Here is a 23,622-nt window from a genome sequence, read left to right as displayed (position 1 = left end):
TTTCAATGAAAGACCTCGGTGAAGCTGCATATATATTAGGCATTAAGATCTATAGAGATAGATCAAGACGCTTAATTGACTTTCACAAAGCACATACCTTGACAAAGTTTTGAAGAAGTTCAAAATGGATCAAGCAAAGAAAGGGTTCTTGCCTGTACTACAAGGTGTGAGATTGAGTAAGACTCAATGCCCGGCCATTGCAGAAGATAGAGAGAAGATGAAAGATGTTCCCTATGCTTCAGCCATAGGCTCTATCATGTATGCAATGCTGTGTACCAGACCTGATGTGTCCCTTGCTATAAGTTTAGCAGGAAGGTACCAAAGTAATCCAGGAGTGGATCACTGGACAGCGGTCAAGAACATCCTGAAATACCTGAAAAGGACTAAGGATATGTTTCTCGTTTATGGAGGTGACAAAGAGCTCATCGTAAGTGGTTACGTTGATGCAAGCTTTGACACTGATCCGGACGATTCCAAATCGCAAACCGGATACGTATTTACATTGAACGGTGGAGCTGTCAGTTGGTGCAGTTCTAAGCAAAGTGTCATGGCGGGATCTACGTGTGAAGCGGAATACATAGCTGCTTCGGAAGCAGCAAATGAAAGAGTCTGGATGAAGGAGTTCATATCCGATCTAGGTGTCATACCTAGTACATTGGGACCAATGAAAATCTTTTGTGACAATACTGGTGCAATTGCCTTAGCAAAGGAATCCAGATTTCACAAGAGAACCAAGCACATCTGAAGACGCTTCAATTCCATCCGGGATTTAGTCCAGGTGGGAGACATAGAAATTTGCAAGATACATACGGATCTGAATGTTGCAGACCCGTTGACTAAGCCTCTTCCACGAACAAAACATGATCAACACCAAGATTCCATGGGTGTAAGAGTCATTACTATGTAATCTAGATTATTGACTCTAGTGCAAGTGGGAGACTGAAGGAAATATGCCCTAGAGGCAATAATAAAGTATTATATATTTCCTTATATCATGATAAATGTTTATTATTCATGCTAGAATTGTATTAACCGGAAACATAATACATGTGTGAATACATAGACAAACAGAGTGTCACTAGTATGCCTCTACTTGACTAGCTCATTAATCAAAGATGGTTATGTTTCCTAGCCATAGACATGAGTTGTCATTTGATTAACGGGATCACCTCATTAGGAGAATGACGTGATTGACATGACCCATTCCGTTAGCTTAGCACCCGATCATTTAGTATGTTGCTATTGCTTTCTTCATGACTTATACATGTTCCTATGACTATGAGATTATGCAACTCCCGTTTACCGGAGGAACACTTTGTGTGCTACCAAACGTCACAACGTAAATGGGTGATTATAAAGGTGCTCTACAGGTGTCTCCAAAGGTACTTGTTGGGTTGGCATATTTCGAGATTAGGATTTGTCACTCCGATTGTCGGAGAGGTATCTCTGGGCCCACTCGGTAATGCACATCACTATAAGCCTTGCAAGCATTGTGACTAATGAGTTAGTTGTGGGATGATGTATTACGGAACGAGTAAAGAGACTTGCCGGTAACGAGATTGAACTAGGTATCGAGATACCGACGATCGAATCTCGGGCAAGTAACATACCGATGACAAAGGGAACAACGTATGTTGTTATGCGGTCTGACCGATAAAGATATTCGTAGAATATGTGGGAGCCAATATGGGCATCTAGGTCCCGCTATTGGTTCTTGACCGGAGAGGTGTCTCGATCATGTCTACATAGTTCTCGAACCCGAAGGGTCCGCACGCTTAAAGTTACGATGACAGTTATATTATGAGTTTATATGTTTTGATGTACCGAATGTTGTTCGGAGTCCCGGATGTGATCACGGACATGACGAGGAGTCTCGAAATGGTCTAGACATAAAGATTGATATATTGGACGACTATATTCGGACACCGGAAGTGTTCCGGAGAAGTTTCGGATTAAACCGGAGTGCCGGAGGGTTACCGGAACCCCCCGGGGAAGTATTGGGCCTTAGTGGGCCTTGAGGGGAGAGAGAGGGCAGCAGCCAGGAGGTGGTGCGCCCCCTCCCAGGAGGAATCCTAGTTGGACTAGGAGAGGGGGGCGCAGCCCCCTTTCCCTCTCCCTCTCCCTCTCTTTCCTCCCCCCCTCTTTTCCTAGTAGGACTAGGAAAGGGGAGTCCTACTCCTACTAGGAGGAGGACTCCCCCCTCTCTCCTTGGCGCGCCTAGGGCAGCCGGCCTCCCCCTTGCTCCTTTATATACGGGGGCAGGGGGGCACCTCTATACACACTTGATATACGATATTTTAGCCGTGTGCGGTGCCCCCCTCTACCATATTACACCTCGATAATACCGTTGCGGAGCTTAGGCGAAGCCCTGCGTCGGTGGAACATCATCATCGTCACCACGCCGTCGTGCTGACGAAACTCTCCCTCAACACTCGGCTAGATCGGAGTTCGAGGGACGTCATCGAGCTGAACGTGTGTAGAACTCGGAGGTGGCGTGCGTTCGGTACTTGATCGGTCGGATCATGAAGACGTAGGACTACATCAACCGCGTTGTGATAACGCTTCCGCTGTCGGTCTACGAGGGTACGTGGACAACACTCTCCCCTCTCGTTGCTATGCATCACCATGATCTTGCGTGTGCATAGGAATTTTTTTTGAAATTACTACGTTCCCCATCAATCGCCAACATCATCTCGGGTCTCCGCTCTTCGGCCTCGGCGTTAGCTCCACCACCACCGCCACCCCTTCCCGAGCCGGATTAGATCATGTTTTCTTTTTGTTTGGGGCTTGTTTTTCTGTGCCCCCAGCGTTTATTTGAGACCTACTTCTACTTGAACCGATCTTGACTTGTTGGATGCTTGGTGCTGTTGCTTTATAATATAAAGCGGGGGAACCCTTTTTCGTCAAAGTGGGAAGGCCCAAAAGCAGTATGAAGAAATAGAGGATGCAACTTGCCATTAATTGGAATTGAGTAATCGAAAATAGGTGTTGGAATTTTCTGAAGCCAACTGATTAGAGTATTACTGGGAAAGAAACTGGAACATGTTCAATGCGAAACACGGGTCAAAACCATTTTCTGGCCCCTTGGAAATTCAGATAATCCATACATTTACTCTGCGGAGGCAAATAGGAGAGTGGCTCAATCTGATGAACAATTATTAGACCTCTTGGCGAAATAAATAATCCTGAAAATTTGTTTACATAACAATTATCCTGACAACGCCTCATGATTGCTGTTTCGCAGATACAATCTATCCCCGACCGAAACAAAGTGCATCTCCTTGTTATGTTAGAGTGGTATATAGCCTGTCAAAGTTATGTGAAGCGTCTCAACCCCCATACATAGGAGCCCGCATGTTTATATATTGATTGTAGCTTGGAGTACAAGGTGCGGTTGTTCAAGATCAACCGTGAGAGATTTACATGGAGAGGATAGGGAGAGATAGAGATAAGAATAGAAAGGGAATATATCTCCTAACTACTCTCCTAACCATATATCATGTTTAACACCCTCCCATAATCATAACTTGACCAAGTTAAGATTACGTTTAAACTCCTCAAACGGTTCGGTAGCAAGTGCTTTTGTAAATCCATCGGCAACTTGGTCCCTGGAATGCACAAATCGAATTTCCAATTCCTTGTTGGCAACTCTTTCTCTGAAAAAGTGATAATTAATCTCAATATGCTTTGTGCGAGCATGAAAAATAGGATTAACTGACAAGTATGTGGCACCAAGATTATCACACCACAGACATGGAGTCTGTATATGAGTCAGCCCAAGTTCTTTCAACATAGACTTGACCCAGATAATTTCTGCTGTGGCATTTGCTAACGCCTTATATTCTGATTCTCTACTCGATCTGGAAACTGTGGCATGTTTCCTTGCACACCATGATATTAAGTTTGGCCCAAAGAAAACTGCAAAGCCACCTGTGGATCGTCTATCATCCAAACATCCTGCCCAGTCAGAATCAGAGAAAGCACTAACAAGTGTGGATGAAGACTTATTAAAAGTGAGACCAACACTCAAATTATTTTTCACATATCTCAATATACGCATTGCGGCAGTCCAATGTGATGAAGTGGGAGCATGAAGAAACTGACAAACTTTATTCACAGCAAAAGAAATATCAGGCCTGGTTAATGTTAAATATTGGAGTGCGCCTACCAGACTCCTGTATTTTGTGCCATCTTCCTGATTCATGATTTCACCTTCTGCAAGAGACAACTTTTCTATGCTGGATAATGGCGTAGGTGACGGTTTACAAACTTGCAAACCTACCCTATTCAAGAGATCAATTGCATATTTTTCTTGAGAGAGATGGAGACCACATTCTTGAGTTTTCTTAACCTCAATACCAAGGAAGAAATGCATATCTCCTAGATCCTTGAGAGCAAACTCTGAGTTAAGATCTTTCAGTAAGGCTGTGACTGCATCATTGGATGAGCTGGTGACAATAATATCATCAACATATATAAGAACAAATATGACAGTATTTGACTTATTATAAATGAACAATGATGTATCATATCTATATGGAATAAAGCCAAGTGTTTGTAGTTTTGAACTCAAACGAGAGTACCACGCTCTAGGGGCCTGCTTTAGTCCATACAAATATTTATCCAGCCTGCACACATGAAACGGTTTATGCTTATCCTCAAATCCAGGAGGTTGTTTCATATACACTTCCTCTTCCAGAACACCGTGAAGAAACGCATTCTTTACGTCTAACTGTCTAAGGCACCATCCTCTAGAAACAAAAATGGATAGAACGAGATGAATAGTGGCAGCTTTGACAACAGGACTAAATGTGTCCTCATAATATATGCCATACCTTTGCTTGAACCCCTTTGCAACAAGTCTGGCTTTATAACGGTCAATTGTACCATCTGACTTTTTCTTTATTCTGAATACCCACTTGCAATCAATTAGGTTTTTACCTGGATGTGCAGGAACCAAGTGCCAAGTTTTATTTCTCTGAAGTGCCTGAAACTCTTCTTCCATGGCCTTTCTCCACTTTGGGTCTGTACATGCTTCACGAAAAGTGCTTGGTTCTCCCGTTGAGCAAGTTAGGCCATACTTGACTTTATAATTTACTGGATCAATTACCCCTGCGCGAAGACGTGTGCGTGGTGGAGAAGGCTGCTGGATCGCTGCAGAAGACGCAGGCACAAAAGATCCAAGACCCTGCTCAGAGGAGGCAAATCCCGGCGATCTCGAAGGTGCCCTGTCGCTCGCATGACTCACCAGATCGGCTGTGGCTGACGGAGGCGTGGTACACGCCACAGCAGAGGCGGGCGAGCCAGCAGGAGCCTCAACAAATCCCGTAGCCACGGGCTGAGGCGGGGCCCGCCGGACGTACACCCGCGGCTCAGGGGGAAACCGCACAAGCAACTGGTCCACAGGCTGCGATTGGCTTGGTGGACGCGGTGGTTCGCCCGAGGCCGCGCGCGCGTGGGTCGCTGGGTCCGACCGCGATCGCGTGGCAGGCGTGGGCTGGCGCGACACAACGGGCGCATATTCTCTGCCCCTGCCCTCCTGGCAAGGCGAGGATCCCGAGGAGGGTCGTGCCAGGTCTGGCACCCCCGATCCCGATGCAGATACGGGAGCAGGGTTGCTTCCACTCGGGGAACACATAAAATATGGCCTGTTGGAGGAAACTGCTGGACCATTTTCAGCCAAGTTTTTTCTGCTGCTTCACCATCATGTCCTGTAACAGGAGTCTCAAATGTATGGTCAGAAGGGTTAGTCAAGTGATCATTCAAAATATCATCCCCGTGATGAATACCGGATAAGTGTGAGGGAAGGAGATGAATCTGTTTTCGGAGAAGGGAACCGGCATTAGGATGAAGATGAGCAAAGGGAAAAATTGTTTCATCGAAGACAACATCACGGTATATGTAGACGCGACCAGTGGAAACATCCAGACACTTGACACCCTTATGTTGTGCGCTATAACCAAGAAAAACGCATTGTTTGGAGCGGAACATAAGTTTACGAGGGTTGTAGGGCCGAAGATTAGGCCAACAAGCACAACCAAAAACACGAAGGGAGTTATAATCTGGTTGGGTTTGAAATAGTCGTTGCATGGGTGTTTCATCATTGATGACACGACTGGGAAGGATATTGATGAGATGGACAGCAGTGAGGAATGCCTCATCCCAAAACTTGAGGGGCATGGAGGCACCAACAAGTAGGGCAATGCCTAATTCAACAATATGCCTATGTTTACGTTCGGCTGAGCCGTTCTGCTGGTGTGCATGTGGGCATGAAACATGATGAGAAATACCAAGCGTTTGAGAAAACGAGTCTAATTTCTCATATTCACCGCCCCAGTCTGACTGGACGGCAAGAATCTTGGTATCAAATTGACGTTCAACAAGTGCTTGAAAATTCTAAAAAACTTGAAACACATCGGAGCATTTTTTAAGAAGGTAAATCCAGGTGAATTTACTGTAATCATCAATGAAACTAACGTAATACGTGTGTCTACCAACAGAGGAGGGGGCCAGACCCCATACATCAGAAAAAAATAAGCTGCAAGGCTTTGGTAGAAACACTAGTGGACACGGGATATGGCAACTGATGGGATTTTGCTTGTTGACAAGAATCACAAATAGTTTCAGAACTATGCTCACCGACACATGGGAGATGATTATTTCTAAGCACTTGTTGAACAATAAAAAAAGATGGATGTCCTAAGCGTGCATGCCACCGTTCCGGGGAGAATTTGATGACACTGCAAACTTGTTTATTGAATCTTCGGAACTGAGGAATCAACGGATATAGCCCATGCACACATCTACCTCGGTAGAGAACTTGCTTCGTGACCTGATCCTTGATCAAAAAGAAATAAGGATGAAATTCCAAAAACACATGATTATCAAGAGCAATACGATGGACAGAAAGAAGATTTTTTTGAGGTTTCTGGAACATGCAAGATATTTCTAAGATGAATATCACGATGTGGGGTTTTGATAATTGGATGACCAACATGATCTATGTTCATACCTTCACCATTTGCATTATGAATTTGATAACTGCCACCATATTTCTCGTGCATCGTCACCTTCTCGAGTTCATGGGTGATGTGGTTGGTGGCACCAGAGTCAGCATACCAATTGGTATCGACCCCATAGGAGTTGTCCACGGCGGCTGCTGCAACCTTCTTGTGAGAGTTGTCTTTCGCGTAGCGCCAGTCACAGTCCTTGGCAATATGGTTAGTTTTTTTGCATATCTGACATTTATTTTCATAGCCATCATATCCCTGAAAAGCTGGACGCCCTCTGTTGTTGTTGTAGAAGGGGCGCTGCCTGGAATTGTTGTTGCCGCCGGAGTTCTGGTAGCCACCGCACCACCTCCAGAGTTTTTGTAGTGATCGCCGCCGCCACCGCCGCTGTTGTTGTAGTGGCCGCGACCACCACCGCCGCCTCCTTGATTTACACCAGTGCGAGATCCGCTACCGCCGCCGTTCTTGGGAGAATAGCGACCACCACCGCCACGACCCCGAGAGGCCGCGTTTGCAGAGGATTTGAAAGCGCCGGCCCCGGTGCCGTGGAACATCTCCACGCGCTGATCGAAGTTGGACACCATCGTGAAGAGATCGTCGACAGAAACTGTGTCAGTTCAGACGTCGAGGGCAGAGATGATGGGCTGATAGTCCATATCAAGCCCGGCTATGATGTGAGTGACGAGCACATCCTCACATATGGGTTTGCCAGCGGCTGCTAACTCATCTGAGAGAGATCGCATGTGGCCAAAGAAGGTAGCGGCAGACTGGGTTCCCTTTTGGGCATTGGAAAGAGCAAGGCGGCAATTGTTGATGCGGGACCTAGATTGTGCAGCGAACATGTTTGCGAGAGCAGACCATATGGCATGTGATGTTTCTAGGGAGGTGATACGTCTCCAACGTATCTATAATTTTTTATTGTTCCATGCTATATTATATTCTGTTTTGGATATTTAATGGGCTTTATTATACACTTCTATATTATTTTTGGCACTAACCTATTAACCGGAGGCCCAATCCAAATTGCTGTTTTTTTTGCCTATTTCAGTGTTTCAAAGGAAAAGGACATCAAACGGAGTCCAAACGGAATGAAACCTTCGGGAACGTGATTTTCGGAACAAACGTGATCCAGAGGACTTGGAGACTACGTAAAGCAATCAACGAGGAGAGCACGAGGCAGGGGGGTGCCTACCCCCCAGGCGCGCCCTCCACCCTCGTGGGGCCCACGTTGCTCCACCGATGTACTTCTTCCTCCTATATATACCCATATACCCTGGAAACATCAGAGACGGAGCCAACACCCTATTTCCACCGCCGCAACCTTCTGTACCCGTGAGATCCCATCTTGGGGCCTTTTCCGGCGCTCTGCCGGAGGGGGCATTGATCACGGAGGGCTTCTACATCAACACCATAGCCTCTCCGATGATGTGTGAGTAGTTTACTTCAGACCTTCGGGTCCATAGTTATTAGCTAGATGACTTCTTCTCTCTCTTTGGATCTTAATACAAAGTTCTCCTCGATTCTCTTGGAGATCTATTCGATGTAATCTTCTTTTGCGGTGTGTTTGTCGAGATCCGATGAATTGTGGGCTTATGATCAAGTTTATCTATGAACAATATTTGAATCTCCTCTGAATTCTTTTATGTATGATTGGTTATCTTTGTAAGTCTCTTCGAATTATCAGTTTGGTTTGGCCTACTAGATTGATCTTTCTTGCAATGGGAGAAGTGCTTAGCATTTGGTTCAATCTTGCGGTGTCCTTTCCCAGTGACAGCAGGGGCAGCAAGGAACGTATTGTATTGTTGCCATCGAGGATAAAAAGATGGGGTTTATATCATATTGCATGAGTTTATCCCTCTACATCATGTCATCTTACTTAAAGCATTACTCTGTTCTTATAAACTTAATACTCTAGATGCATGCTTGATAGCGGTCGATGTGTGGAGTAATAGTAGTAGATGCAGAATCCACTACTAGGAAAAGGCTATAAATGATATGGACACTAATGGCGCACCACACATGTGGTGCGCAACTACTATATAGCAGTGGCGCACCATGTGTTGGTGCGCCACTAGTAACAATTTTTTTTCAAAACTAGTAATGGCGCACCAGGGGATAGTGCGCCATTACTATTTAAACTAGTAATGGCGCACCACATCCACGGTGCGCCACTAGTAATTTTTTTCAAAACTACTAATGGCGCACCGTGTGCGGTGCACCATTACTAGTTGAACTAGTAATGGCGCACCACTCCCACGGTGCGCCATTAGTAACTTGCCCCAAAAATTCCACCGAATGCACCCCCCTGGACCGCCTTTTCAGTTTTAGAAAAAATAAAAGAAAATGATGGAAATGTCAAAAAAATAAAAGAAAATAAGTTTCCCATGTGATATGTGGTCTACTTGTTGGGAAAATTTACAAATATGAATTTCGACTTTATTTGCAAAATCTATCTGGAATTTGTAAAATGGGCATAACTTTTGCATACGAACTCGGATTAAAAAGTTTTTTATATGAAAAATCATCTACTCGAAAAGATACATCCGAATTTAACTAGGGGAACCCCGTTAAACATTTTCAGAATCCTCAAAAACCTAACAGAAAAAAGTTACAGGGCTTTTAAGATCTGGAGAGGCAAAAAAAATTAAAAAAAACAAACTCAGTAATGGCGCACCTGCCCATGGTGCGCCATTACTATCTTCCCGCCTTCAAAATTCAAACTATATCAAAAAAATAAAAAAAAAGTTAGTAATGGCGCACCTGCCCACGGTGCGCCATTACTATCTTCCCGCCTTCAAAATTCAAAATAAATCAAAAAAATAAAAAAAAGTTAGTAATGGCGCACCTGCCCACGATGCGCCATTACTATGCCGTATATATGGCTGGGCGGGGTCCTCTCCTCCTTACCTCTTCATTGTTCTCCTCCACTCCACCTCTCCTCCGCTCCATCTCATCCTCTCCTCCACTCCATCTCCCCTTCTCTCCTCCACCATACTCCCCTCCTCCTCTCCGGCGACCTCCTCCTCCTCCTCTGCGGCGACCTCCTCCTCCTCCTCCTCTCCGGCGACCTCCTCCTCCCTCCTCTCCTCCCCTCCCCTCACGGTTTCTCCTCCCTCCTCTCCGGTGATCTCCTCCTCCCTCCTCTCCGGTGATCTCCTCCTCCCTCCTCTCCGGTGAGCTCCTCCTCTCCTCTCCTCCCCTCCCCTCATGGTTTCTCCTTCCTCCTCTCCGATGCTCCGGTGAACTCCTCTCCGGCGACCTCCTCCTCCTCTCCGGCGATGTAGGCGAGCGCCTCTCCGGTGACCTCCTCCTCCTCCTCTCCGGTGACCTCGGCCCTCCTCTCCGGCGAACTCCTCTCCGGCAAAAGAACATGGCAAAAGAACGTACAAGATCCAAAAACGAGAACAAAATTTGAAAAAATATCGTGCAAAAAAACGAGCAAAAAAACGAGCAAAAAATGGGCAAAAAATCGCGATCCAGATCCAAATTCAAAATTCAAAAATAGCAATGGCGCATCACCCCACAATGCGCCATTAGTATGGCAAAGCACATGTGTAAATATCGTCCCCTGGGAGGCACACTAATGGCGCATGTTGGTCTATACTAATGGCGCACCAGTGGTGCGCCATTAGTATTTAATACTAGTGGCGTGGTACTAGTGGCGCACCAGTAGTGCGCCATTAGTAGGCAAAACTGGTGCGCCACTAGTAGGCCTTTTCCTAGTAGTGATCATTTCGGTCTACTTGTCACGGACGTGATGCCTATATACATGATCATACCTAGATATTCTCATAACTATGCTCAATTCTATCAATTGCTCGATAGTAATTCGTTTACCCACCGTAATACTTATGCTCTTGAGAGAAGCCACTAGTGAAACCTATGGCCCCCGGGTCTATTTTCCATCATATTAATCTTCCAACACTTAGTTATTTCTTTTACCGTTTATTTTACTTTGCATCTTTATCATAAAAATACCAAAAATATTATCTTATCATATCTATCAGATCTCACTCTCGTAAGTGACCGTGAAGGGATTGACAACCCCTTTATCGCGTTGGTTGCGAGGTTCTTATTTTTTTGTGTAGGTGCGTGGGACTCGAGCGTGATCTCCTACTGGATTGATACCTTGGTTCTCAAAAACTGAGGGAAATACTTACGCTACTTTACTGCATCACCTTTTCCTCTTCAAGAGAAAACCAACACAGTGATCAAGAGGTAGCAGGAGGCAACCTGAATCAGGAGTTCTTTGGAGAGGTTTCGGAGTAGGTCGGCCACTATTTGTTGATCTTGGACTAGCCAAGGGTTGTAGGCAGGATTGGAAACGATCTGATCTTTCCCATCGGAGGTTTTTGTGACTATGGTTTTGGAAGGCTCGGGGGTTGTTTGATCGATATACCCATATAGCCCCGCCCCCATGATCTGGGAGCGAGCTTGGGCTCGCCAGAGAACATAGTTGGTTCTGGTAAGGGGTTCTGAGGTTGTGTAGTTGAGGCCGGGGGAGACGATTTGGCTGGAGGAGGACATGGTGGTGCGGTAGGGAAGATGATGGCTTAGGAGGGTTGCGGCAGGAAGGATGGAGGCTTGACGTAGGGGAAGAGGTAGGTTCTGTATACCATGTTAAAGTTGTGTGAAGCGTCTCAACCCCCATACATAGGAGCCCACATGTTTATATATTAATTGTAGCTTGGAGTACAAGGTGCGGTTGTTCAAGATCATCCGTGAGAGATTTACATGGAGAGGAGAGGGAGAGATAGAGATAAGAATACAAAGGGAATATATCTCCTAACTACTCTCCTAACCATATATCATGTTTAACATAGACAACTCGTAAAAAAAAGAGTGGTATGACCAGTAAGCAGTCAACCAGAGAGCATCAGACTCTGATCAGAGGTTAACTGCAACTAACCGGGGTTCGCTGGAAATCAAGTTAGAAAATCGCTGACAACTCTGCTATCATCATGTCGCTTTCAGCATCTGGTTCTTTGATTCCGGAAGCGGCAGGAATGATGATGGCGATGAGTCACACGTTGCCGACGAGTAAAGAATCGGCAAGCGGCCATTATCAGTCATATCCTTCCTCATGTCATATGCCTGATTGATGCCTCGCATGAGAGCCCAGCTCACCTCGGATATCAGGTGTTTATTTATCTCTCTCGAGTTCTGCTATCGATCTCGACTAGGAAGTCTGGATCCACATGGCTTATCAACAGATAAATTAAAGAACTTGACATCACTTGTTCTTTCTTTTCTTAGTGAGTACAGAGGCTGACACTGGCTGAGGGTGCCAACCGTGAAGGAATGACTTTGTTCTTTGAAGGGGAAGAGGGGCCCAAAAGCATCGCCGACGGCTGAAACTTTCGTCGATAGCTGGAATAAATATAGCCTATGAAAATGTCTAAATCCAATAGACTACAACATTATTATTTGTTAAGGAAAAAAAATCTAAGGTCAGATGACAAGCACTAGTTAGTTTCCGGACCCTTTTTGAAGTATAAAGATACATCTTCGGGGATTGGCAAACAAAAAAAGCCACATATAAATACAAAACATATTTGTGTTTTTTTTCAAGAATCACAAACATTTTTTTTAGAAGACAGAAAACATATTTTTTTAGGGTAACTAGGGATTTTATTCAAAGTTCAAAGCCGGAGCAATACAAGCAATGTCTGGCAAGGTCCCTAGCCACAAACGGCGACCAGAGGGAAACGCTGAAGCCGCCTTAGCTAAGGCGTGAGCTTCCAAATTTGCTTCCCTACACTCATAACGAAAACTAACCTTTACAAAGTCATTCATGGACTCCTTTATTTCCTCTATAACCAAAGCGTAAGAAGATAGTGTACTCCGTTTATATCCGTCACCACTTGCATGCAGTCCGAAGCTATCATCGCATGTGTGACGTTTAGATCTCTCGTTAGAGCAAGCGCCTCGCTGCATGCATGTGCTTCAAGGCTCGCTGCATCCACCAGGCCGTCAATGGTGACAGCTGACGCGCCAAGACAGAAAACATATTTGTGGGGGATACTATTTGGCTACCTTTTTTTTTAGAATCACTATTCGGCTACCAGGCCATCCATCAGGAGCCCACGTAAGTCACACGTCCAAAAAACAGCCCATGCCAGAACACCAAAAATAGGCCCATGCCGTTGCTGCAGGCTGCAGCGGAACGCTCAGATTTTGTTTAGTACCACATCGATGACATAGGAAGATTAGAGCACGATAGCTGGCTATATTATGATGGGTAGGTGCTTCATTGCAACATACTTACCTGGACAGGGTCAACGAGCGATCAAGAAGGCTTGTGGCCTAGATCAATGGCTCACATTGCACTTGGTGAGAGTGTTGGTCTACCATCTCCTCAAGTGGGAGAGTGGATGTCATAATTTGTGATAGAGGGAGTACGCGTTCACGCGGCCCCTGCCAATTTAACAAATAAAATTTTGGTCATCTTATTTTTGTGATGCTAAGTTTTGTATTTTACCTGTGGCATTGTTCACTATCTGACATGAGGTTCTGAAGATGAAACTTCGATTTCCAGTTTCCATCACTTTAGAGAAGAGAACAAGAAACAGTGAGCGGCCAGGACAAGAAGACCAAGGCACATCATTCGCAAGGTGTTGTCGCTTGTCAGTGGCCATGGCTGTTGATCCAGACAGACAGAGCATACATTTCTTTTATCTTTCTTATGCTGATATTTGATCTTTGATTCTGGAAGGGTCAGAGATTAACGATGTGTCACACGCATTGTCGTCGAGTAAAAAGAGTAGTCGACAAAGATAAAGCTATGTCATTTCTGTTGTTTTCATTGACGAGGCATGGCAGCTAGCTTATCGTACTTATCAGTTATTAGACGGTAGCTTTGAGTCCTGGCAACAACTGTTTTTATCGCCAGAAGTGACAAGGAATGCCTCTCTTTTTTAATGTGGGAAGGGCCAAAAACATTCTGAAGAAGCTGGGGCTGAAACTTTCATGTAAGTGATTGGAATAGTGTAATCGAAATCAGGTGTAGAAAATTTCTAAAAACCAATTAATTAGAGCATCATTGGGAAGGAAAATAGAACATGTCCAGTGCCCAACACTAGTCAAAGCCGGTCTCTGGCCCCTTTGGTAGCCAGATTCAGATACCGGGAGCCGTAGGGGGCAATGGCTCAATCTGATTAATAGTCATTAGCAACTCTTGGCGACACGGGGAGGAAGAAATGGTGAATATTTAAACCTGAAAGTTCATTTTGATAACATTAGTACTCACAAAAATAAGTATTCTGGCAATATCTCATTATTCCATTATTGTACGGTTTCAGAGAATTCACTTTACTGTCGGTAAAAAAGAGTAACCATAAGAATTGAAGTGGTAAGCGCTAAAGAAGATCTCCATGACACATGTTGTCGCCAAATATCTGACGCCACGTGCATCGAAGGTTGGCTGCGACTATGGAGAAACAAAGGCGACAAAGGAGAAACAATGGCTTTCATGCCGCTTTTGGACAAAAGTTCATGGTCGATCTGGACAAAAACAATAACAATAATAATAAATATTCATTTATGAGCTTTTGATTTTATTGTGTTAAATTTCCTTGGCCATTTCATTCATTTGTAGTACTCCTATGTTTTACGGTGGTGCACAAGCATTTGGCTAAGTCAGTACTCGGCACTAGGATGGAAATGTGCAACTTTCAGTTTTCGTCACCTTAATGCAGAGTCAGAAAGCGAAAGCGACCAGGCATGATACTTTCTCTTCAGATTAATGGTTTTGTATCCAGCATGAGTAGTGACGTGTTGCCACTGACCGGGGTTGCTGATCTACTAGCACATATTTCTTTCACCCTTTTCTGTTTTATATTTGATTCTTTGATTCTTGAAGGGGCAGAGATTGACACGCACATTGTCATTAAGTAAAGCGGGATAGCCGGCAAAGCTAAAGCTTTGTACTACTTATCTGTGGAGAGCTTAGGTCCAGACAACATTTGTTTTGAAGGGGATGGGCCAAATACATTTTTTTTGTTGCGAGAAAATACATTCTGAAGAAATAGGGGATGAAACTTGTCATGATTGGAATTGATTAATCGAAAATAGGCGTTGGAATTTGGTAAAACCAACTGGCCAGAGCATTGCCGGGAAAAGAAAACGGAACATGTCCAATGCCAAACTCTAGTCAAAACCATTTTCTGGCCCCTTGCAGATTCAGATATCCCATACATTTATTTACTCTGCGGATGCAAATAGGAAAGTGGCTCAATCTGATGAACAACCATTAGTATCTCTTGAAAATTTGTTTACATAACAATTATCCTGACAACAACCCCTCTGGGCGCGGATCGCATGTTTTCAGTTCTGCAGTATGCGGATGACACCTTAATTCTCTTCCAAGGAAATACCCAGCAAGCTACAATTATCAAGCAGATTCTAGTGGCCTTCTCTGCCTTCTCCGGACTACATATTAATTACCACAAGAGTACACTCATCCCTATTTGCATTGACATGGACACTACGAAGGAAATTGCTGCTTTGTTTGGATGCCCAGTTTCGTCCTTTCCATGCTCATATTTTGGGCTTCCACTTTCTCTTCACAAAATCAAGCACGGTCTGCTTCTGCCAGTCATTCACAGAGTTGACAGATGACTATCTGGTTGGCTCGCTGCTTTTCTGTCCTGGGGGGTCGCCTCACTTTGATCAATTCAGTACTGGCCAGCATCCCAAGTTACTACATGACTTGCTTTCCATGGCCCAAGGAGTCTATTGCAAAACTCGAAAGTTTGCTCCGTGCCTTCTTCTGGCAAGGCAAGAACTCTGTCAGGGGTGGTCAATGTTTGGTTGCATGGGATTATGTTTCCATGCCTAGAGACGCTGGTGGGCTGGGAGTTCGGAACCTCACAACACACAATCATGCGTTGTTATGCAAATTCACTGCCAGGGTTTTACAGAGCTCCGATGTCCCCTGCTATCAGTGGTTCGCCCATCAATACTGCTCTACTCGCATTCCACATAGCTCAGCCAACAGAGACACCGCTATTTGGAAGGGCTTCAAGGACTGCATCTCCTTGGTCACAACCTTGACTTTTTGCTCCCTTGGTGAAGGCCAGATGATCTCGTTCTGGCATGACAAGTGGCTAGGGGTTGGCCGTCTCGTTTCGTCTTGCCAGTTCTATACTCCTTTGCAAGGGACAACAGTTGTACTGTCGCCTCTCAGTTTGCTAATGGCCGCTGGGATGTTCATGTTGGAAATATGCCCTAGAGGCAATAATAAAATGGTTATTATTATATTTCCATGTTCATGATAATTGTCTATTGTTCATGCTATAATTGTGTTATCCGGAAATCGTAATACATGTGTGAATACATAGACCACAACATGTCCCTAGTGAGCCTCTAGTTGACTAGCTCGTTGATCAACAGATAGTCATGGTTTCCTGACTATGGACATTGGATGTCATTGATAACGGGATCACATCATTAGGAGAATGATGTGATGGACAAGACCCAATCCTAAGCATAGCACAAGATCGTGTAGTTCGTTTGCTAGAGCTTTTCCAAATGTCAAGTATCATTTCCTTAGACCATGAGATTGTGCAACTCCCGGATACCATAGGAGTGCTTTGGGTGTGCCAAACGTCACAACGTAACTGGGTGGCTATAAATGTGCACTACGGGTATCTCCGAAAGTGTCTGTTGGGTTGGCACGAATCGAGACTGGGATTTGTCACTCCGTATGACGGAGAGGTATCTCTGGGCCCACTCGGTAATGCATCATCATAATGAGCTCAAAGTGACCAAGTGTTTGGTCACGGGATCATGCATTACGGTACGAGTAAAGTGACTTGCCGGAAACGAGATTGAACAAGGTATTGGGATACCGACGATCGAATCCCGGGCAAGTAACGTATCGATTGACAAAGGGAATTGTATACGGGATTGATTGAATCCTCGACATCGTGGTTCATCCGATGAGATCATCGTGGAACATGTGGGAGCCAACATGGGTATCCACATCCCGCTGTTGGTTATTGACCGGAGAGTCGTCTCGGTCATGTCTGCATGTCTCCCGAACCCGTAGGGTCTACACACTTAAGGTTCGGTGACGCTAGGGTTGTAGAGATATTAGTATGCGGTAACCCGAAAGTTGTTCGGAGTCCCGGATGAGATCCCGAACGTCACGAGGAGTTCCGGAATGGTCCGGAGGTGAAGAATTGTATATAGGAAGTCCACTTTCGGCCACCGGGAAAGTTTCGGGGGTCACCGGTATTGTACCGGGACCACCGGAAGGGTCCCGGGGGTCCACCGGGTGGGGCCACCTATCCCGGAGGGCCCCATGGGCTAAAGTGGGGAAGGGAACCAGCCCCTGGTGGGCTGGTGCGCCCCCCTTGGGCCTCCCTTGCGCCTAGGGTCGGAAACCCTAGGGGTGGGGGGGCGCCCCACTTGACTTGGGGGGCAAGTCCCCCCCTTGGCCGCCGCCCCCCCCCCCTTGAGATGGGATCTCTGGGGGCCGGCGCCCCCCTGGACCCCTATATAAAGAGGGGGGGAGGGAGGGCAGCCGCACCCAAGCCCCTGGCGCCTCCCTCTCCCTCCCGTGACACCTCTCCCTCTCGTTGAGCTTGGCAAAGCCCTGCCGAGATCCCCGCTGCTTCGACCACCACGCCATCGTGCTGCTGGATCTCCATCAACCTCTCCCTCCCCCTTGCTAGATCAAGAAGGAGGAGACGTCTTCCCCAACCGTACGTGTGTTGAACGCGGAGGTGCCGTCCGTTCGGCGCTCGGTCATCGGTGATTTGGATCACGACGAGTACGACTCCATCAACCCCGTTCACTTGAACGCTTCCGCTCGCGATCTACAAGGGTATGTAGATGCATTCTTCTCCCTCTCGTTGCTAGAAGACTCCATAGATTGTTCTTGGTGATGCGTAGAAAAATTTTAATTTCTGCAACGATACCCAACAGTGGCATCATGACCCAGGTCTATGCGTAGTTTCTATGCACGAGTAGAACACAAACTTGTTGTGGGCGTAGATGTTGTCAATTTTCTTTCCACTACTAGTCGTATCTTGTTTCGGCGGCATCGTGGGATGAAGCGGCCCGGACCGACCTTACACGTACGCTTACGTGAGACAGGTTCCACCGACTGACATGCACTAGTTGCATAAGGTGGCTAGCGGGTGTCTGTCTCTCCCACTTTAGTCGGAACGGATTCGATGAAAAGGGTCCTTATGAAGGGTAAATAGAAATTGGCATATCACGTTGTGGTTTTGGCGTAGGTAAGAAACGTTCTTGCTAAGAAACCTATAGCAGCCACGTAAAAACATGCAACAACAATTAGAGGACGTCTAACTTGTTTTTGCAGCATATGCCTTGTGATGTGATATGGCCAAAAGGATGTGATGAATGAAATATATGTGATGTATGAGATTGATCATGTTCTTGTAATAGGAATCATGACGTGCATGTCGATGAGTATGACAACCGGCAGGAGCCATAGGAGTTGTCTTTATTTTTTGTATGACCTGCGTGTCATTAAATAACGCCATGTAAATTACTTTACTTTATTGCTAAACACATTAGCCATAGAAGTAGAAGTAATCGTTGGCGTGACAACTTCATGAAGACACGATGATGGAGATCATGATGATGGAGATCATGGTGTCATGCCGGTGACGAAGATGATCATGGCGCCCCGAAGATGGAGATCAAAAGGAGCAAAATGATATTGGCCATATCATGTCACTATTTGATTGCATGTGATGTTTATCATGTTTTACATCTTATTTGCTTAGAACGACGGTAGCTTAAATAAGATGATCCCTCGCAATAATTTCAAGAAAGTGTTCCCCCTAACTGTGCACCGTTGCGAAGGTTCGTTGTTTCGAAGCACCACGTGATGATCGGGTGTGATAGATTCTAACGTTCGAATACAACGGGTGTAAGCCAGATTTACACACGCAATACACTTAGGTTGACTTGACGAGCCTAGCATGTACAGACATGGCCTCGGAACACGGAAGACCGAAAGGTCGAGCATGAGTCGTATAGAAGATACGATCAACATGAAGATGTTCACCGATGTTGACTAGTCCGTCTCACGTGATGATCGGACACGGCCTAGTTGACTCGGATCATGTTTCACTTAGATGACTAGAGGGATGTCTATCTGAGTGGGAGTTCATTGAATAATTTGATTAGATGAACTTAATTATCATGAACTTAGTCTAAAATCTTTACAATATGTCTTGTAGATCAAATGGCCCACGCTAATGTTGCCCTCAACTTCAACGCGTTCCTAGAGAAAACCAAGCTGAAAGATGATGGCAGCAACTATACGGACTGGGTCCGGAACCTGAGGATCATCCTCATAGCTGCCAAGAAAGATTATGTCCTAGAAGCACCGCTAGGTGACGCACCCATCCCAGAGAACCAAGACGTTATGAACGCTTGGCAGCAGCGTGCTGATGATTACTCCCTTGTTCAGTGCGGCATGCTTTACAGCTTAGAACCGGGGCTCCAAAAGCGTTTTGAGCAACACGGAGCATATGAGATGTTCGAAGAGCTGAAAATGGTTTTCCAAGCTCATGCCCGGGTCGAGAGATATGAAGTCTCCGACAAGTTCTTCAGTTGTAAGATGGAGGAAAATAGTTCTGTCAGTGAGCACATACTCAAAATGTATGGGTTACACAACCGCTTGTCTCAGCTGGGAGTTAATCTCCCGGATGACGCGGTCATTGACAGAATCCTTCAGTCGCTTCCACCGAGCTACAAGAGCTTTGTGATGAACTTCAATATGCAGGGGATGGAAAAGACCATTCCTGAGGTATATTCAATGCTGAAATCAGCGGAGGTGGAGATAAAAAAGGAACATCAAGTGTTGATGGTGAATAAAACCACTAAGTTCAAGAAAGGCAAGGGTAAGAAGAACTTCAAGAAGGACGGCAAGGGAGTTGCCGCGCCCGGTAAGCCAGTTGCCGGGAAGAAGCCAAAGAATGGACCCAAGCTTGAGACTGAGTGCTTTTATTGCAAGGGAAGTGGTCACTGGAAGCGGAACTGCCCCAAGTACTTAGCGGACAAGAAGGCCGGCAACACCAAAGGTATATGTGATATACATGTTATTGATGTGTACCTTACCAACACTCGTAGTAGCTCCTGGGTATTTGATACCGGTACGGTTGCTCATATTTGTAACTCAAAGCAGGAGCTGCGGAATAAACGGAGACTGGCAAAGGACGAGGTGACGATGCGCGTCGGGAATGGTTCCAAGGTCGATGTGATCGCCGTCGGCACGCTACCTCTACATTTACCTACGGGATTAGTTTTAAACTTCAATAATTGTTATTTAGTGCCAGCTTTGAGCATGAACATGGTATCAGGATCTCATTTAATTCGAGATGGCTACTCATTTAAATCCGAGAATAATGGTTGTTCTATTTATATGAGAGATATGTTTTATGGTCATGCCCTGCTGGTTAATGGTTTATTCTTAATGAATCTCGAACGTAGTGTTACACATATTCATAGTGTGAGTACCAAAAGATGTAAGGTTGATAATGATAGTCCCACATACTTGTGGCACTGCCGTCTTGGTCACATTGGTGTCAAGCGCATGAAGAAGCTCCATGCTGATGGACTTTTAGAGTCTCTTGATTACGAATCATTTGACACGTGCGAACCATGCCTCATGGGTAAGATGACCAAGACTCCATTCTCCGGAACAATGGAGCGAGCAACCAACTTATTGGAAATCATACATACTGATGTGTGCGGTCCAATGAGTGTTGAGGCTCGTGGTGGCTATCGTTATGTTCTCGCTCTCACTGATGACTTGAGTAGATATGGGTATGTCTACCTAATGAAACACAAGTCTGAGACCTTTGAAAAGTTCAAGGAATTTCAGAGTGAGGTTGAGAATCAACGTGACAGGAAAATAAAATTCTTACGATCAGATCGTGGAGGGGAATATTTGAGTCACGAATTTGGCGCACACTTAAGGAAATGTGGAATAGTTTCACAACTCACGCCGCCTGGAACACCTCAGCGAAATGGTGTGTCCGAACGTCGTAATCGCACTCTATTGGATATGGTGCGATCTATGATGTCTCTTACCGATCTACCGCTCTCATTTTGGGGCTATGCTTTAGAGACTGCCGCATTCACTTTAAATAGGGCTCCGTCGAAATCCGTTGAGATGACACCGTATGAATTATGGTTTGGGAAGAAACCTAAGCTGTCGTTTCTAAAAGTTTGGGGATGCGATGCTTATGTCAAGAAACTTCAACCTGAAAAGCTCGAACCCAAGTCGAAAAAATGCGTCTTCATAGGATACCCTAAGGAAACCATTGGGTATACCTTCTACCTCAGATCCGAAGGCAAGATCTTTGTTGCCAAGAACGGGTCCTTTCTGGAGAAAGAGTTTCTCTCGAAAGAAGTAAGTGGGAGGAAAGTGGAACTTGATGAAGTACTACCTCTTGAACCGGAAAGTAGCGCAGCTCAGGAAGATGTTCCTATGGTGCCTGCACTGACTAGAGAGGAAGCTAATGATGATGATCAAGGTACTTCGGATCAAGTTACTACTGAACTTCGTAGGTCCACGAGGACACGTTGCACACCAGAGTGGTATGGCAACCCTGTCCTGGAAATCATGTTGTTAGACAACGGTGAACCTTCGAACTATGAAGAAGCAATGGCGGGCCCAGATTCCGACAAATGGCTAGAAGTCATGAAATCTGAGATAGGATCCATGCATGAAAATGAATTATGGACTTTGACTGACTTGCCCGATGATCGGCGAGCCATAGAAAATAAATGGATCTTTAAGAAGAAGACAGACGCGGATGGTAATGTGACCATCTATAAGGCTCGACTTGTCGCTAAGGGTTATCGACAAGTTCAAGGGGTTGACTACGATGAGACTTTCTCACCCGTAGCGAAGCTGAAGTCCGTCCGAATCATGTTGGCAATTGCCGCATTCTATGATTATGAGATATGGCAAATGGACGTCAAAACGGCATTCCTTAACGGCTTTCTTAAGGAAGAATTGTATATGATGCAGCCGGAAGGTTTTGTCGATCCTAAGAATGCTAACAAGGTATGCAAGCTCCAGCGCTCCATCTATGGGCTGGTGCAAGCATCTCGGAGTTGGAACATTCGATTTGATGAGATGATCAAAGCGTTTGGGTTTACACAGACTTATGGAGAAGCCTGTCTTTACAAGAAAGTGAGTGGGAGCTCTGTAGCATTTCTCATATTATATGTGGATGACATACTGTTGATGGGAAATGATATAGAATTCTTGGGAAGCATAAAGGCCTACTTGAACAAGTGTTTTTCAATGAAGGACCTTGGAGAAGCTGCTTATATATTAGGCATCAAGATCTATAGAGATAGATCAAGACGCCTCATTGGTCTTTCACAAAGTACGTACCTTGACAAGATATTGAAGAAGTTCAATATGGACCAGTCCAAGAAGGGGTTCTTGCCTGTATTGCAAGGTGTGCAATTGAGCACGGCTCAATGCCCGACCACGGCAGAAGATAGAGAAAAGATGAGTGTCGTCCCCTATGCCTCGGCCATAGGGTCTATTATGTATGCCATGCTGTGTACCAGACCTGATGTAAACCTTGCTGTAAGTTTGGTATGAAGGTACCAAAGTAATCCCGGCATGGAACACTGGACAGTGGTCAAGAATAGCCTGAAGTACCTGAAGAGGACTAAGGATATGTTTCTCGTATATGGAGGTGACGAAGAGCTCGTCGTAAAGGGTTACGTCGATGCAAGCTTCGACACAGATCTGGATGACTCTAAGTCAGAAACCGGATACGTGTATATTTTGAATGGTGGGGCAGTAAGCTGGTGCAGTTGCAAGCAAAGCGTTGTGGCGGGATCTACATGTGAAGCGGAATACATGGCGGCCTCAGAGGCAGCACAAGAAGCAATCTGGGTGAAGGAGTTCATTACCGACCTAGGAGTTATTCCCAATGCGCGGGGCCCGACGACTCTCTTCTGTGACAACACTGGAGCTATTGCCCTTGCCAAGGGGCCCAGGTTTCACAGGAAGCCCAGGCATATCAAGCGTCGCTTCAACTCCATTCATGAAAGTGTTCAAAATGGAGACATAGATATTTGTAAAGTACATACAGACCTGAATGTAGCAGATCCGTTGACTAAACCTCTCCCTAGAGCAAAACATGATCAACACCAGAACTCTATGGGTGTTCGATTCATCACAATGTAACTAGATTATTGACTCTAGTGCAAGTGGGAGACTGTTGGAAATATGCCCTAGAGGCAATAATAAAATGGTTATTATTATATTTCCCTGTTCATGATAATTGTCTATTGTTCATGCTATAATTGTGTTATCCGGAAATCGTAATACATGTGTGAATACATAGACCACAACATGTCCCTAGTGAGCCTCTAGTTGACTAGCTCGTTGATCAACAGATAGTCATGGTTTCCTGACTATGGACATTGGATGTCATTGATAACGGGATCACATCATTAGGAGAATGATGTGATGGACAAGACCCAATCCTAAGCATAGCACAAGATCGTGTAGTTCGTTTGCTAGAGCTTTTCCAAATGTCAAGTATCATTTCCTTAGACCATGAGATTGTGCAACTCCCGGATACCATAG

General features: G+C 45.3%; 1 non-coding gene across 1 annotated transcript; it reads left to right on the top strand.

Moving 5' to 3' along the window:
- Nucleotides 1-13,270: 13,270 nt before the first annotated feature.
- LOC120970215 (U1 spliceosomal RNA) lies at nucleotides 13,271-13,430 on the top strand. The gene has a single exon (XR_005764946.2). It is a non-coding gene; the product is annotated as a U1 spliceosomal RNA (small nuclear RNA).
- The last annotated feature ends 10,192 nt before the right edge of the window (nucleotides 13,431-23,622 follow it).

Source organism: Aegilops tauschii, chromosome 7, assembly GCF_002575655.3.
Source record: "Aegilops tauschii subsp. strangulata cultivar AL8/78 chromosome 7, Aet v6.0, whole genome shotgun sequence".
Taxonomy (NCBI): domain Eukaryota; kingdom Viridiplantae; phylum Streptophyta; class Magnoliopsida; order Poales; family Poaceae; genus Aegilops; species Aegilops tauschii.
Note: the sequence above shows the minus strand (reverse complement) of the source record. Positions and strands in the feature narration are given on the sequence as shown.